Source organism: Plectropomus leopardus, chromosome 1 (assembly GCF_008729295.1).
Source record: "Plectropomus leopardus isolate mb chromosome 1, YSFRI_Pleo_2.0, whole genome shotgun sequence".
NCBI lineage: Eukaryota > Metazoa > Chordata > Actinopteri > Perciformes > Serranidae > Plectropomus > Plectropomus leopardus.
In genome coordinates, this window is record NC_056463.1 from 5813045 (window position 1) to 5829039 (window position 15995).

General features: G+C 37.1%; 1 long non-coding RNA gene and 3 other non-coding genes across 4 annotated transcripts; all 4 read left to right on the forward strand.

Annotated features, from left to right (window-relative positions):
* The first annotated feature begins 2471 nt into the window (after positions 1-2471).
* LOC121945971 lies at positions 2472-11703 on the forward strand. Its single transcript, XR_006105985.1, has 7 exons — positions 2472-2934; positions 5546-5621; positions 6192-6312; positions 7734-7865; positions 9631-9815; positions 10335-10445; positions 11391-11703. It is a non-coding gene; the product is annotated as an uncharacterized LOC121945971 (long non-coding RNA).
* LOC121948353 lies at positions 4179-4292 on the forward strand. The gene has a single exon (XR_006106139.1). It is a non-coding gene; the product is annotated as a small nucleolar RNA SNORD67 (small nucleolar RNA).
* Positions 5719-5832, forward strand: LOC121948383. Its single transcript, XR_006106145.1, has one exon. It is a non-coding gene; the product is annotated as a small nucleolar RNA SNORD67 (small nucleolar RNA).
* Positions 7520-7632, forward strand: LOC121948359. Its single transcript, XR_006106140.1, has one exon. It is a non-coding gene; the product is annotated as a small nucleolar RNA SNORD67 (small nucleolar RNA).
* Positions 11704-15995: the final 4292 nt, after the last annotated feature.

A 15995-nucleotide genomic window follows, 5' to 3' on the forward strand; every position in this document is an offset into this window, starting at 1 on the left:
TGAAGTATGTGCTACAAGCTCAGCAACTTGCTGATTTGCTGCTAGATGAAGCACTGAGGCCAATGAAAGAGGGTCTTGGCAGCTACATAACTACGGTCTCTGACGGTTGGTTGACGGTAAGCCCACGGAGCATCACAGCGACCCAGTAACCAATCATCCCGGCTCACAGTCCCTCCAACTCTGCTGCAGGAATGCTAAAACTGTACAGATTTTATCATGCGGATATAAGCAAACATTTCTGTTGAAGATATTGTGTTGATTAAGTTGTATAGTCTTTTGTACAAAGGGATTTCATGACCGTTTTTAGACTTGTATTAATTTTACTCACTGGAGAAGAACAATTTTTTTTGTTTTTGTTTTTGCTGGAATATTATTTTAACCACTGTGTTTCCAAGCCTTGTAAATGATAGGGAAGATGCCAGTTATTTAATAGTGCTCTTTTATCTTATGAAATACTGGTCGCGTATAGCTGTTGTAAAGTTAACAAAAAGAGGTATTTATGATTTCTGTTTGGTTGTCACTTGATGTGTAAATATGAAAAAGACTGTATATGTATTTCCATGGCAGTACTAACAAGCTGTGTTGTGTGATATAGTGAATGATCCCTTTGCTATCTTTTAATATAAAATTGCATTTGCATTTCAATGAAAACCTTTGGCTCACTCATCTGTGCACTTATTGCTGCAAATGCCTTCCTCATCAGACACAATCATCGTATGGCAATAAAGGGAAATCAGATGTCTGCTTCTGCAGATAATTGCAGACATAACAATGGGAGCAAAGATGTAATCAGAGTATCAGGGTTTCTGAGGCATGAAGCCAAGTCAGCCAACTTAGAGCAACAAAGGACAGATCCCTCCCCCAGGACAAACAGAAGATAGTTGTAATACGTGCAAAGAATACAAAGTAGCATTAGTTAAATTACATGATTAAATAAACCAAGTACATAAGTTTTTATATCAAGTAAATATTAAGTGTTTCAGGCAGAGTGTTGCAGTGACTAGAGTGAATAATGTGAATCAAAGAAATTATCAGGCTACTTCCAGGTCTCAACAAGAGCCAGTGGGACTTTGACCAAAAATCCAACTCTGCTCCACAAATATCTGGAAAGAGGTCAGACTCCACAAACACAAAAAAACAGAAAAATATTCACATAAGAGGGAAAAAGGTGCGAAACAAAACAAAGCAGTCAACTGCAGACAACACGCTCTTTAGGCATTTTTGCATAATCTGTGCTAATCATAGTCAGAAAATATGTCTGTTAACTAATATAAACAAGCTTTAACCTGCATCAGGAGACATCAATAACTAGAAATAAAGATATAACACCATGAGTTTTTACAAGATTAATGGACACCATATGGGGGCACTATCAATCTTTGGCTACCTCACCTAACTCGTGAGCAACCGTTGGTGGGTTTCACTGGGACATCATCAGGAATACAATTACATTTATTTGCTTTAATGGCATATTTAAGATATGTGTGCGGGCCATTTTGTAACAATGTCCATATCTGACAGCAGCCATGATGACCTTTGGACAGTTGAGGTGTTTTAATTTATTCATTAATTTATCTTTTGGATTTTTACTAATATTGTGTAGAACAAGTATGGGAAAATTACATTCACTAAGTTCAGGAAGGTTCAAAAAGATTTGCCAAAGTGAACAATTGCAGGCCATAGGAAAAAAAATGTAAACATCTCGCAAAACAAGATTATTATTATTGTTTATTAATTTGTTTGTTTATTTATTACAAAATAAGTGCTTTAAACTGTAAGTTTCTAATGGAAATGCAATTAAATATTAATGATGGTGATAATAGTAATACTATTAATAATAATAATGTAATGCACAAGTGTAACTACAAATCTGTCTCAGTTATCTGATACAGTGGAGAAAAATGTTTGAAAATATATACATTTTTTATTTTTTATTCATTTTACATACAGTTTGAATTAATTTAAGAGAAAACAAATTTGGCAGACGATTTCAGGAGTTTGCTCTTTTGTGTTATTTATTTATTTATTTATTTATTTATTTAGCCAGACATAGAATTGCATTTCAATAGAGTTCATCAAATCCGTTTTTCAAGAACATAGTTCAGTCTCAGGGTGATCTACTGAGTGTCAGCAATCAGATTTTACAAATATCTATATTTCCATTTTATTCAAACTGGAATATTGGAAATATGGTATAAAATAAGTAATGTAAAAGAAGATTATAAAAACTTTTTAAAAAACTAAATTTATTTGATTTTCTGACCGCAGCACTGGGCAGAAGCGAGTGTGGTCATGTGACAAATATACAACTTTTCATTGGTGGTTCAAAGTTTCCACTGTCCAATCAACGCTCACCGTCGTCCCTTTGGGCCAATCAGCGATTAGCTTTAGAAAACGCTGTCGTTTGAAATGAAAACAAAGTCCAGTGCAGTAAGCGGAGCAGAGGATTAGCTACGAAGAAACGATGAAACTAAAGCAAAAATCGTGATTAAGAAATACCTGGATAAATGTTCGTTTTTGCCAAGTGTGTATTAAGCACTCTTGACTGAATGTTTTGTTTTAAGGAAGTGCTGTGAGACGTTTTTAAGAAACGGAAGCGGATGTTACATGCGATGCTACCATAGCTAGCTAGCTAACGGTTGAGCGTCGCTAGCAAACTTTATGAATACAGGTCGTTTATTTTAACGTTGAAGAAAAAAAGTATTAGTGGCTGAGCGTCTTAGTTTTTTTTCAGTGTCACAAAGGCCAGTTTACATCCCTACATTTGAGTTTTTCACGAAGGCCACCGAGATTGGCCACCGTGTCATGCTAACCTGCATGTTGTACATGCTCCAACATTGTACACAGTCTTTGCTGCTCACAGCAACAAAGTCCTCACTTTGCTCAAAGATGAGACGGATGGAGCTACCTGTCGATCATAAACGGGGACACAAGGTAAACACAAACCCACCAAGCATGGCAGTGTCTAAAAAACGCTTGTAGCATGTAGCACAAGGACGTCATGTAGCACAAGGTAATGGATGAGCAATCAGTGAAAAGATGTACGAAGACAAAGGACAGAATTTAGCAGCAATGGCGGATATTATGCTACAATACAGTTAGGCAAGATAAGTTAGATTTTTTTAAACAAAGTTTAAAAGCTGAAGTTTCATTGGTCCTTCAACAACATCTACACAAATACAAACAGAACAATAGGTGCTAATACATTAAAATTCAAGAGAGGTGAGGGTTTTTTTTAACGAAAGGGTAACAAAAAAGAAAACCAATCAGGTAAACAAATAATGAGCACAAAAAAGCAAGACAAGAGACATTACTGCTTAGAAATCCGAACAAATTCAATTAATTTATTTCAAAAATGGGAGAAAGGCAAAGAGCAACTTTGAAAAAATGACCCAAAAATCTACACATTTTTTTAAGTGTAACAAAACTACCTGAAAATTAGCAAGAAAGAAGAAGAAAGTGAAACAAATAAATAAAGAAAAAAACAGTGCTTAGAAACTGTGGCAATTCTGTAACTTTATTTAATATACTCGTATGTTACTGTGTAGGTAATTATGAATATTGTAGTTATAATTATTTTCTCAATAGTTTTCCTTTTCCCTAGCTTTTTTTTCTTAATCTTCTAATATCTTGAAATTTGCTGAACATTTCTTACCAAGTTGCTCATTGCATTTTTCCCATGTTTTTGGAAGAAATTGAACCAATTACGGAGGTATTAATGCTCGTGCTGCTTCTGAAAGCAGCACAAGAAAAGTGCTGTTGCTGCACGCTTAAAGGGGTAAAAACGAGGCGCTAACCATAGATGTATGTCCTTTGCACTTACAAGAATGAATGTGATATTTACCTAAAATAATCATAATAAAATAACAGTATTTGAAATGTTTGCACACCATACTAATCATTCTGCATTTTTTATCCATCAAATCAACATCACCAATTTTTAGAGAAGGCAAGTATGATGAGATCAAAGATTATACCGCTTTGTATCATATAAAGGAAAGAAATGGGAATTGCATTACAGATTTGGTCAAACCTTTTTTTTAAGGCAGTAATGTTAAACTTCATGGCAAAATCTTCTTCATATACTGTACAAATGTTAAACTAATAAAGAATTGTGAGGGGGAAAGTTGAGGGTAGGCAAAGTTAGTGTAGTGTGTTAAAGTCAGAGAGGTGGTGGGTGTGAGAGTGATGAGTTGCACTAATCAGTTGGGGTGTTTGTTGCAGTGGCATCAATACCCCAATCCGAGCCAGCCTGAGGACACACTGTGTGCACAGGGGCCATCTGACTCCACCCTTCCACCTTATTTATCTAACTTGAGATTAAATTAATTCTTTGCCAAACATGTTCTGGTTTTAGTAACCAAACTTTTCTTTATATGTACAGTTTAAAAGCTTCCATGTGGAGCTCTGTCTGCTCATTAGACACTCATAGCACTTCACTGATTCATTTTACTTTTGTATCAATTTTGTTTTACTGCTAAGTCTTGAAATTACCATCAATTATGAAATCTTTGTTCATGTCTTTTTTCTTTAATGAAGGACTATAGTTATTTAATCGGGGAGGTAACTCCATGTGCCATGTTTGGTTTATCATGCACAATGTTTCAACTTATTGAATTTCTTTTTTGTTTTGTTGTTGTTTCTATACTTAGTTATGTGCAGAAAAACTAAACTAAATCAGTGTTATATTAGGATATTATTGTTTACTGTTACATTTCATGGAATGGCCTCAGCTGTATACCAATAATAATGAACTCATATTTTGTGTTGACTTTTTTTGACGGATTCTATTGAACAACTGAACAAACCCTGATGTCTGCTTTCTTTTGTTCAAAAATGTGTGGTATTCTCCAGTATCTGTATTGATAAGTCACCACGAAGTCAGGATGAATGATAGCATTTTGTTTTTAACCATCTGACACCTGGATTGAAATCACTTTTCTTGTGGCGTGTTCAGACACCTTTCACAAGTATTTAAACCTTTGAACCCTGAACAAATTGGTTTGTTTTCTTTCAGAAACAATGGAAAGAAGGCAATGAGCAACTTGGTTTGGACTGCAAATTGCAAGAAATTAAAATTACCATCCAGATAACTATGTATGAATTATTTATTTTTTTAAAGAATTATTATAATTTTTTAAAAGTATTTCTCTTGGTTTATTTTATAACTATTATTTTTTTTGCTCTCCCATGTGATGTTGTTGTTTTGTTTTTTTGGGTAATTTTCTTGAATTTTTAACAATTTTCTAGCAGATATCTGCGTCATTTCTTCATAAGCTGCTTTTTGCCTCCTTTCAGTTTTTTTTGAGAGAAATCAAGCCAATTTGCCTAGATTTTGAAAGGGTTAACCAGTGCTACTGGTTGTTTTTAACATTAATGAAAACCATTCATGAGTAGTCAACTGTTTCATTTACCTTAATGTCAAATAGGCCAATTCACTTTTCTACAGTTGAGTTTTTCAGTACGGGTAGTGTGAATGTTTGACAACGTTTTTTGCACACGGCTCTGATTAACCTGTTTCTTTCGTATGCTTTGTCATATGCAGGTGTTGGACGAGGTCCTCACGTTGCAGCAAGATTGGACTGATGGAGCTACCTGTCGATCAGAAATGGGGACACAAGGTAAACGCAAACCCAGTGGGCAAGATAGTGTCTCAAAACACACACAAACACATCTGGAAAGTTAGTGTTGCATGTTAAAAGTGGGAGACCTGGTGGGTGTGAGAGTGATGAGTTGCACTAATCAGTTGGGGTGTTTGTTGCAGTGGCATCGATACCCCAATCCGAGCCAACCTGAGGACACACTGTGTGCACAGGGGCCATCTGACTCCACCCTTTTACCTGTTATATGACTGTGTGCTCTGTAAGGATGTTTGTGCACAACAGAGCATGAAATGAGTTTAAGTAACTTGAGATAAGATTGCTTCATCTAGGTTAAGGGTACTCAAACTTAATTACATAATGTATATTACAAAGCTTAAAAGTTTGCAAGTAAAAGGCTGTTATCTGTATTAGGCCGGAGATATGGTTGCTGTTAACTATGTGTACGCATGATGGCTGCCACACGCCCCATGCATCATTGGTCTATCCGTTTTTAGGGATTTAATTGTACAACTACAAACGCTGATTTTTGTTGTTAAATGTCTTCCAGAAGACGTGTTAATACTGTCTGTCCCTATGTTATTTTGTAAGTGTACGATCTGGATGTGGAAGGATGCTGTGCTGTGGAGTTTCTCAGTGTCCTCTGCCCCCCCTCCCTCAAGCAGGACAATCGTGTCCCTGACCTGGAGGGCCAGGTCCTTCATTGCTCAAGGTCTGTTTCTGGATCCTGTCTACCTAACTTTAAGAGAGTTATTTCCTTGTTTTGAATAAGTCATCCACTGTGTTTTTCATGAGTGTCTCTAAATCAGTCATGTTTTCCATATATCATAACACCCAAAATTCATGGTTAAAAATATCTGCCACCCTATTTAATGTCTTTATAGCTTCAGTCCACCAGTTTGCTTTGAATCTAGTTGATTTGACCAACAGCATGTGTGTGAGCTAACATATTTCTTGTCTTTAGATGAATCAATTCAGCCTTTTTTTCACCTGGCGGTTTATATGATATCACTCTTCAACAATGTCAACAATTATGCACATTTTTTTTATACAGAAGGTTTACCAGGACTCTTTTTAGGAAGTCAGAGACTTAACCTGTGCTTGAACTGGGGAATGCAGGGTTAAATTTAGTTACTGCAAGTGTCCCGCCTCTGGGGTTCGTGTTTTCCCACAGCTCAGACTATAGAGGCTGAGTTAGCAGTGCTGAGCAATGCTGACTTGTCAAACTAAATCCTTGAGGCTGTGAGAACTTGTGTGCAGCATTCAGTCACATCGTTTCCCAGCTAATACTAAAAGAGCAGCGCTCAGGTAAACTAAGTTGTACTTGCTTTTGTTTCGAATAATTAAACCAGAAAATAAAAAATGGCAGATCAATAACAGTCATATTTCCTTCTTGGGGTTTTCTGACTCCTTTTTAGAGATGTCTGCGCATCGCCTCAGAAACGGTCATTGTCGAGTGCAAACCTCTTATCTTTACATTTCACAGTTTTCTTTCTTTTCTTTTTTTTCCCCATAAATTAATTCTGATGGTCCACATTTACAATGATCAGTGGGTTTTTACCTTTCTTAACCAATAAAGTGTATTCAGAAAAGCTTGTGAGTAAACTTCATATCGCCAGTGAATACTTTTAAAAACACAGTGTTTTTTGTTATTCCTAAAAATGAACAATTTTGGAGATAGGTTTGCGCTCGATAACAGCGATATGCAGCAATAACCTGGAAAGAAAATTGCTGACTCTGTGGTGTGTAGTGGTTAGTTTTTAGTGCAGTGGTATAATTTCTTTAATTCTTAGTTCTGCAAATGTCAGAAACAAACAGGAATGTGATGATGCTGATTCAGGGATACACAAGTCGAAATCCTTCACTTTCCAAAAAATAAATGGTCTTTCCATACCAAAGCCTGTTGAAGCGAGGTGGGGTGTGACAGTGATGAGTTGCACTATTAGTCGGGTTGCTGATTGCAGTGGCACAGCAGACCTGTCCTGACAACCTGTGGTGACACTCGCTGTGCACAGGGGCCATCTGAGTCGCTCCCACACCTGACAGAGAAACGCTGTGGCCCCGCTTAAAGGTTCTCTTACCGTTTTCTTTCCCACCATTCACTGTTTTTATTTCGTTTTCTTCCTTTTCCAGCCTGAAGGTGGGAGAGTTCGAGGTCATGGTGATTGCAGGATGATTGGCCATTTTGAACATGATGAACAAAACGTATCCTGCCTGGAAAAATTTCCTCTCACAACTTGTGGGAGAACTCCAACCTGAGAGCTGGTAAGGACACTCAGTCTAAAGCAGTCAGCTTTAGTGTTTTTACAGAGAGTATGTTAGAGCATTTTCCCAAAAATAGGGAATGTTTATAGTTATAATGATTTTATATTGAAAATTTTGTTGCAGAAAAAAAATCTCTCTCTCTCTCTCTGTGTGTGTATATATATATATATATATATATAATTTTCAGCTATTTTTTGTGCTAATTTTTGGACCAGGTAATGTTAAATTACTTTCTGCCCATGTTTTTGAAATAATTTAAACCGGTTTTCTCAGGTTTCAAAGGGTTAATCAGAGATTCAGTCATACTGCTGCAATGTCGGCATAATGTTGCAGCAGTGTGTGATTTTTAGATAGCGTGCTGGCATGCCAGAAGCAAAAGGGGCATGATGTGTCACACAACAGTGTGACACAACAGTGTGTGGCAACTCTGACCCCCCCTTCTGTATTTGTACTTATTTATTTAGAGCAGTGAAACGAAATAGAGGTGCAAAATTCCCCCCTTAATAGGCTGTGTAAAAGGGGCTCAAAGTGGCACCCCTATTAATTTCAGTACATATGCTCACTGAATACATCCACTAAAGGTCAGGGCCTCTGTGTTGGGCCCACTGAATATGAGCATTCAAGTCATAAAGTTGCAAAACTTTGAAATGACAGAAAAATGGTTGAACCAGTCAAATTTTCAATGGTTTAACCATCTATGAATGCGATGACATGGACATAATCAACCTGTTCATGAGGCTAATCTGTTTTATGATCATATTGGGAATATGGTGTGGCACCCCACTGAGATATTTAATAAATGTCCATTATACATCTATTTGTATTTGACATTTAGATTTATTCGTCTTTAGACTTTAAAATTTTGGTTATTCAAGGTTGAAAAGTGAGGATTTAGGAGAAATCTACTCTTAGCCTAGATAGAAGAGTAAACATAGTTTATGTATATAACACAAAATAAACATCCATAATGTAAACATGGGCGTATGCAGTACTTTTGTTAATCATTTACAGTTTTTTTATATATTTTTGATGTCATAACAATCATTTTTAAAATATGGTCTCAAATCAGGCTATATGTAGCCGGTACATCTGGTCTACAGCATGGCTAAAGCTTGGAGATGATGGTTAAATGATGTTTGCTTAGTGGGACGGAGAAATGAGGTTATTCATAATCCACATTTACATCTCCGTTTCTTTTTGCTCTCCAGGTAGAATTTTCAGGTTTCTCATAAACGCGATGTGGTGTTTACATTCTCAAACACATGAACAAGATACTCAGAAAACTTGACCATAAATTGGTTATTCATGACCATCCAAACACACTGTTTTTAGAGGAGGGCTGCAGTGAAACCATCAAATTAAATTCAGTGCATATAACAGATATTTGCATTTGCCAGCTGTGTAATGTGGCCAAATTATGTGAAGAAAAATGATAGATATTATTCATGACAATCATGTTTCATAGCAGAGACACTCAGTCTGTCTGTCCACCACAGCAACTTTTTTCTTACTTTTTTCTATTTATCATTTAACTGTTGGTCACTAATGACCCAGTTAAAAACGAGGACCAGCTGTGATCAGTGGCCCACTTGTTCACTGGACTTCTGAAGTTTTTTTTTAAAAAAAACAAAAACTGCCCACGATGGCGATTTTCCTGCTCTTTTTTATTTTGTCCTTATTACTTGCATAACTTTTAATCATGGGCTCTACTCTTAAACTGTTCTTGTCCTCTTTCTGTCTTCTTCCCCCTCCTTGGTCCCTGCAGGCAGACTCACGCCCAGAAAACTTTGCAAGCCCCACAGCAGCAGCAGCAGCAGCAGCAGCCGCTGGTGTAAGCACAGGTCACAACCGGAGTTCAGCCCGGACCTCCACCTGCTGCACACATTGTGTCCTTGATCCCTGAGCTGCCGCAGTCCCTGGATTCAACGAAAGCTGGGAAACACAGTTCCGGTACGTGTGCTTGTTTTAACAGATTCTATACGTCCCTAAACCTTCATGGTTATATGGCTGGCTGTTTGCAGTGACCTCCAAAATTGAAAAATTGAAGAACTGAGTTTTGACTTTGTATGATATTCAGAAAGTTATATTGGATAATACAGATCATTTGGGGCATCCTTTGGTTATATACTGAAATTGACTTTCTGTAGTTGGTGGTTCAGAGTCGAGCTAGAAACTTCCAGGGGGACCGTGTTCGCCATGAAAAGCGACAGACTGAAAGAAACAGTCTGATGAGAAATAATATTGGATTGTCCAACATGAAAGTAATGATAATACTGTTAACAGTCCTGCACAAGAGAAAAAAAGAAGGATTTTGTAACTGGGATGCTGGAACAAGCAATATTCGATTTCCTTAACAGATAACAAAATAAATAAGAGTGAAACTGGTAACCTCGCATGTAATGTCAAAATTACCATCAGACGATGTTTATTTTTGTCTGTCTCAGTGATGATGACTTCTTCTCTTTGTAGGCTATGTCTCCTTCCGACTGCCCATCATTGTGACCCAAATCCTGCCTCCATTATGCTTTATCTGAGATTCTATCTAGGGACCTGAACACCAGCGTGCAAGTTCTTACACAGGTTAGGACATATTTTATGAGAGTTGTAACATACTTTAAAAAATGCAAATTGAACATGGAGCTGTAGAGTGCTCCAGTGATGAGTCCTTAAACCTGGAAATCATTGACTTTGAAACATCAGGGTCTCTCGTTTCAAAGTCAATGGGTTTTTTGTCTGTGGTGAACACAAGCATAAGAGACTTTCACAAGGGGCGCCCAGTAGGTCACCTGGTAGAGCAGGTGCCCATGTACAGAGGCTGTGTCCTCGCCGCAGTGGCCGCGGGTTGGACTCTGACCGTGGCCCTTTGCTGCATTCATTCCCTCTTTCTCCCACATTCACGCTTTAGCAGTCCTATCTGAATAAAGTTAAAAAGCCAAATAAAAAAGAGACTTTCACGTTTTATGGCACGACATAAGATGTCAGTAAATAAGCTGCCCACACATTTTAAAGCTTTTATGTGTCTTAAAAAATGTATTTGCTAATAAGTGGCTAAATAAAACTACAGAACACGTCTTTAAATCCTTTGTTGTGGAGGCAAAGTTAAATTATGCAACTGTGGTGTAGTTCCTTTATAGCCTAACATTAGCTTTTTACTTCTGACGATTGCACTCAAAAATCCTGAAAGTGGTGTTCATTTGTGAATATAATGTCGCTGAACAAAACGTGTAAGTATCATACACAGTTATTTGCCACAGACCCTATTTTCTACAGAAATCCAATAGAAAAACTCCGTAGGCTTTTTGCTGAGGGAACCAGAGCAACGCCAACTTTCGTGTTGGCCTATAGAAAAATGTCGGTCCTCAGGCACCTCTCAGTTGTTTCAGATGAAACATTTTCAGTCAAACAGAATAAACAACTGTAGAAACAACTTTCAATATGGAGGAAATTGTCCTTTTCTTCTCAGTCTTGTCAGTGTGTTACTCAGAGAAAACACCAATCTGTCTTTTCTCATCTTTTTCTGGGCAGATGGACGAGGTGTTGGACCAGATCGCAAGTGACGGTCAACAACATCAGCAGTGCTGCGGCTGCATGCACCAACACTGATGACCACCTTGGAAAGACCTCGTGCAGCTCTGCAGCTGTACTGTGGGCTTATTGCTGGTGAGCAACACAGGGGGGAAGGTTTGCTACATTAATTTTCAAATAAATTTATCTCTTACTGTCGTCACCAAAAGAAGAGAAAAAAAACATGACAACACATACTGGAATACATATGCACAAACCCAATAGTAGTCGAAGTAATAATGATAATAACAACAATAGCAGCAATAATTAATAACAATAGTAACAAAAATACAAAATGATAATAATATCATTAATAGTAACATATAATATTTATTTACTGGCACCTTTCGTGGCACTCAAGGTCACCTTACATCACATAAGATCAGAAACAGTCCTTGTCATAGCAACTGTTCCGTAATCCTTTTGAGTCAGAGCAGTGGCGTACATCACAGTAATGGCTTTTACTGAGGCTGTTTTGCAGAGGTGACTGTAACGGGCTGACAGTGTCTGTTGAATCCTCTGAAGCGATTGCACTTTTTGTGATTGCGTTGCATCATCAGAGGCCACAGCTCATCTTAAATATCTGCATGTTCCGTCAGCCGGCTGTGGCTCTCGGGCTCAGTAATGTTTGCATTTGGGTATAGTTGGGCTGGGCAGTATGACATGAAATTTATATCGTGATGGTCATCTACATAAGTCATAATAAAAGAAGCAATATCATATAAAACCTGTGAGGAAGATTATCTACAAGGTAGTCTGTGTAAAATGTACCTCCCTGGGAAAATAGTGAGTGTAGCCCGTGGCAAAGTCCTTCTGGTCACCTTAAATTGATGTGTCGTATGTAACAGCTGCAACTTTATTAACATTGAAATTCAGTGCGTGACTTAAAATCCTGAAATATTGGATTTTGGGGCCAAAAATGGTTGCATATGCAAACGTTTTTTGCTTAGCATGCAGTTAAAATTCTCATAGTCGCCTTCGTAAAAGTGCATGATGCAGACTGAAGTAACATTTACAAACTGACAGTACTGTAAGTCTGACGTGTGAAATGTCTGTATCGTCATTGCGCCGCATTTTTTAAACTATGATCATCTGGTCACATCTCTTGCTGTGTCCAGGCGCCATCTCGTTTCCTCTGCTTATAGTTCTTGTACTCATACAACTGAACATCCAGTAACTACTATTAGGATACTATCAGAAAATCACCATCAGCGGAAATACTGGGTGTTTTTGCAACTTTACTACAAGAAATTGTAATGATTATTACAACTTCAATAATATCTGCTACCTTATGTTCGACATACACGTTTTAGCAGCTCTAGTCTCTTGACTTGTCTGTGGCATGACAGCCTCACTGTTGATAGGCTATTACTTGTGACGTATAACCGCTTAAATGGTGCTGGGGGCGGGACATAGAGCGAGGCTTGAGTGGTGACTGACTGCAGACAGAGAGAGGCGGCTACATCAGAGCCAGTGTAACGCGTTTTTCAGTTCATATATTTTTTATATAATACAGTTTAAATAATAATGAAAAAAGGGAGCGACCAAATCATGTGCTGGTGCAATCAAGTGAGAAAGTTGAAAAGTTAGTCTGGAGAACTGGATTTCCACGTAGTTTTTCAGGCATGTGTGTATATAAGAAGTCATAGGTGCAGCAGTACTTTGTAGAATAGAATAATAGTAAATTAACCGCGTGAGGGAAATTGTTTTGTTACAGCAGCAAATAAGAGAGAAGCTACAAATAATACTAGAAGCAACTAGTATGTACAGAGAACAAACAAACAAAAAGATTAAAAATAGCAATAAAAAAGAAAAAATGTGCAAAAAGTGAAGATAGATGTGCAAGCACAATAATGTGCAGAATTGAGAGCAGATGTGCAAAACACACTAGTGCAAAAGGTTTTACTATACTACTATATATTACTGGCCTAATTAAACATTTTCCATTTTGGAAAGACAGAAAATATTTTAAAAAATGCTATAAAAGATGATAAGAACAATAAAAGAGGTAATCTAACAAGACGACAAGATGAGAAAATAATAATTATAATAAATAATTGGTGAACCTTTTAAACCACTGTTGCTCTTCCAAATGCTTTTGTCATTTCACTCAATAAAATACATTTTAAGCCACTTGTGTTTCTTTCTTCCTTTCTTCTCTTCTATCTTTTCTTTGATGAACTCAACTGGACAGATCACTAAGGCTGGCAAATATGAGCTTTATATACGTTTTCCAAGTTTGCATATTATACACAGACACAAATATTTGATTTGCTTATGTTGAGATTCAAATCCTATTCTAGTTGCACTTTTGTAAAGCTATTAAGATTTTAGCTATATTTTTTTCAAGAAGCCTAGAGAAGGATGTTTTTAGTTTGTGGAACCATAAATATGATGAGTTGCTTGTGATAGGACTTTTTTGTGTGTTTGTGAGGATGGAGACTTGTTAAAAGGAAATTTAGGATGCTTGCTTGTGTCAGTGTACACATCCTCTTCTGAATAGTAGAGAAAATGTAAAGTGTTAAGTTTTGGCTTTTCGAATATCTGCACAAAGTTAAATGTGCAAAGGTAAATATGTTTAGTTTTGAAAGTGTTGAAGTCACACAGTTGAAGAGTTTGTTTAAGATCTCTGTAGCACAATAGCTTAAAGCAGTTCCAGTATGTTGGGATTTTTTTTGAATGGGAACAAATAGCAGATCAGTTTGAGATGAAGGGAAGAGACAAAGAAACATCAAATGCCTCCGTAGTTTTTCCAGTCTTTTTCTTCTTCTTGATGAATTGCTGCCTCCACCTTTGGAGAGCTCTCGAGCAGCTGCAGTGTTTAAAATGACAATCTGCTTCTTTTCATGGCTGTCTCTATCTCTGCTGTACAGTATGAGTTTCATCACTAGGTGGCAGTTGAACATCAGTCCTCCTCAGTGTCGACATACTCATGTGGTCCTTATATCCAGGTGTGAATATGGCAACACATTTCTCTGAATCTGTTCTGACAGACAAACACGAGCGCCCGAAGGCTCCGCACAAACATAGATATGTCACACAGGGAGAAGTCTTATTGGGTAAAACTACAACTGTGGTCAAAAGCTTCACCTAGCAGGCAAATCACTATTTTAAATATTTGTATTTTTCTCACATATTGTCATGATTAAGAGGTTCTCTGGCCAAAAGCCTGTTTGTTAAGAAAGGAATTTCAAATGCATTTTTTGCATAAGTAATCTTTGATACTACACTTAGAATTCTGGGTGGTAATAAAGATCTATTCTAAATTTGACACGAATATCTTCCAAAGCATTGTTTAAATGTACTGTAAATGTGTAAGACAACATATGCTCCAACTGTACTCCAGCAAATGAAAATAATTCTTGTTAGACCTCATTACATCAATATCAGTGATAGAAAGTAATTTAGTGCAAATCTTTTGAATTTGATCACACAATATTGCATATCATTCTTTCCTCATGTCAGTGCTGCACAGCGCAGCTGATGAGATAGTGTAGAAATCTATCTTAGTTCATTTTGTACCTGTAAAATAATATGTTGAACGTCATTCCCAAGTGATTCTCCACTAAGTCAGAGTTCAGTTAACCAACTGTACTTGCTTCTTTCCTTTGTCCGTAACCTTAAAGATCTGGGGGTTATGTGACCACTTACTTATTCTGTGTGCATGTTATCTTTTCTCTAAAATATGAGAGGAAAGATATAACTGATGGGAGAAAAAAAATCAAATGCCTGCACTATAGTGTTCGAAACTACTTTATTCTTCACAGTATTTTTAATCTTTTTAACTGCGGGGAACTCCGATTAAAATATTGTGCAACTCTAACACATTCTGCAAAGAGAGACTCGATTGAGATTTTATTTTGAACACGAAACAATGTAGATAATTTTGTATTCAAGTGAAAGTGTGCAGCGAAGGGCACTCTGTGACTTCATTTGATGTAAAACAAGAGACAAATCAATTATTCATCTTGTTAATTGTGAGCTGACACCAGATTTCTCATCAGAGCGTCGCCTCAGAGGTTGCATAGTCTGGTTTATGGTAGAACGGCTGGGCAATGTCGATATTATATTGCTATTGTGATATATATTGTCTCTGATTTCAGATATTGTTATATTGTAAGTTTTTACATTTTACTAGTTTAAAGGCTGCATCACAGTAAAGTGATGTAATTTTCTGAACTTGTCAAACTGTTCTGTTGTTTACCTTTACTCACCAACCCGTTTAATCCCATTGGTCACAATAGTGGCTTCAAAAACTGTTTTCAGTTATAAGGCTCTAAAAATGTTTGATTGAGCATTTACAGCAAATACTGAAATCATAAAGGGTCTCAATGGCATATGTGCAAAATCACATGTTAAGTGTAAATTGTCACATGACCAGAACAGTTTTCCTCCGGGTTGCACGGTAAGAGGACGATGGCTGTGCCAAAGCATCGAAACAAAAGGTTATTAAAGTATGTTAACATTAAGATAGGGCAGACACTTTTGGTACAAAAAGTTTTGTTAAAGGTGTCTAGTATTTTTATGTGTGTTTGCAATAACGCACTCACCTCAGGCTCCATACTA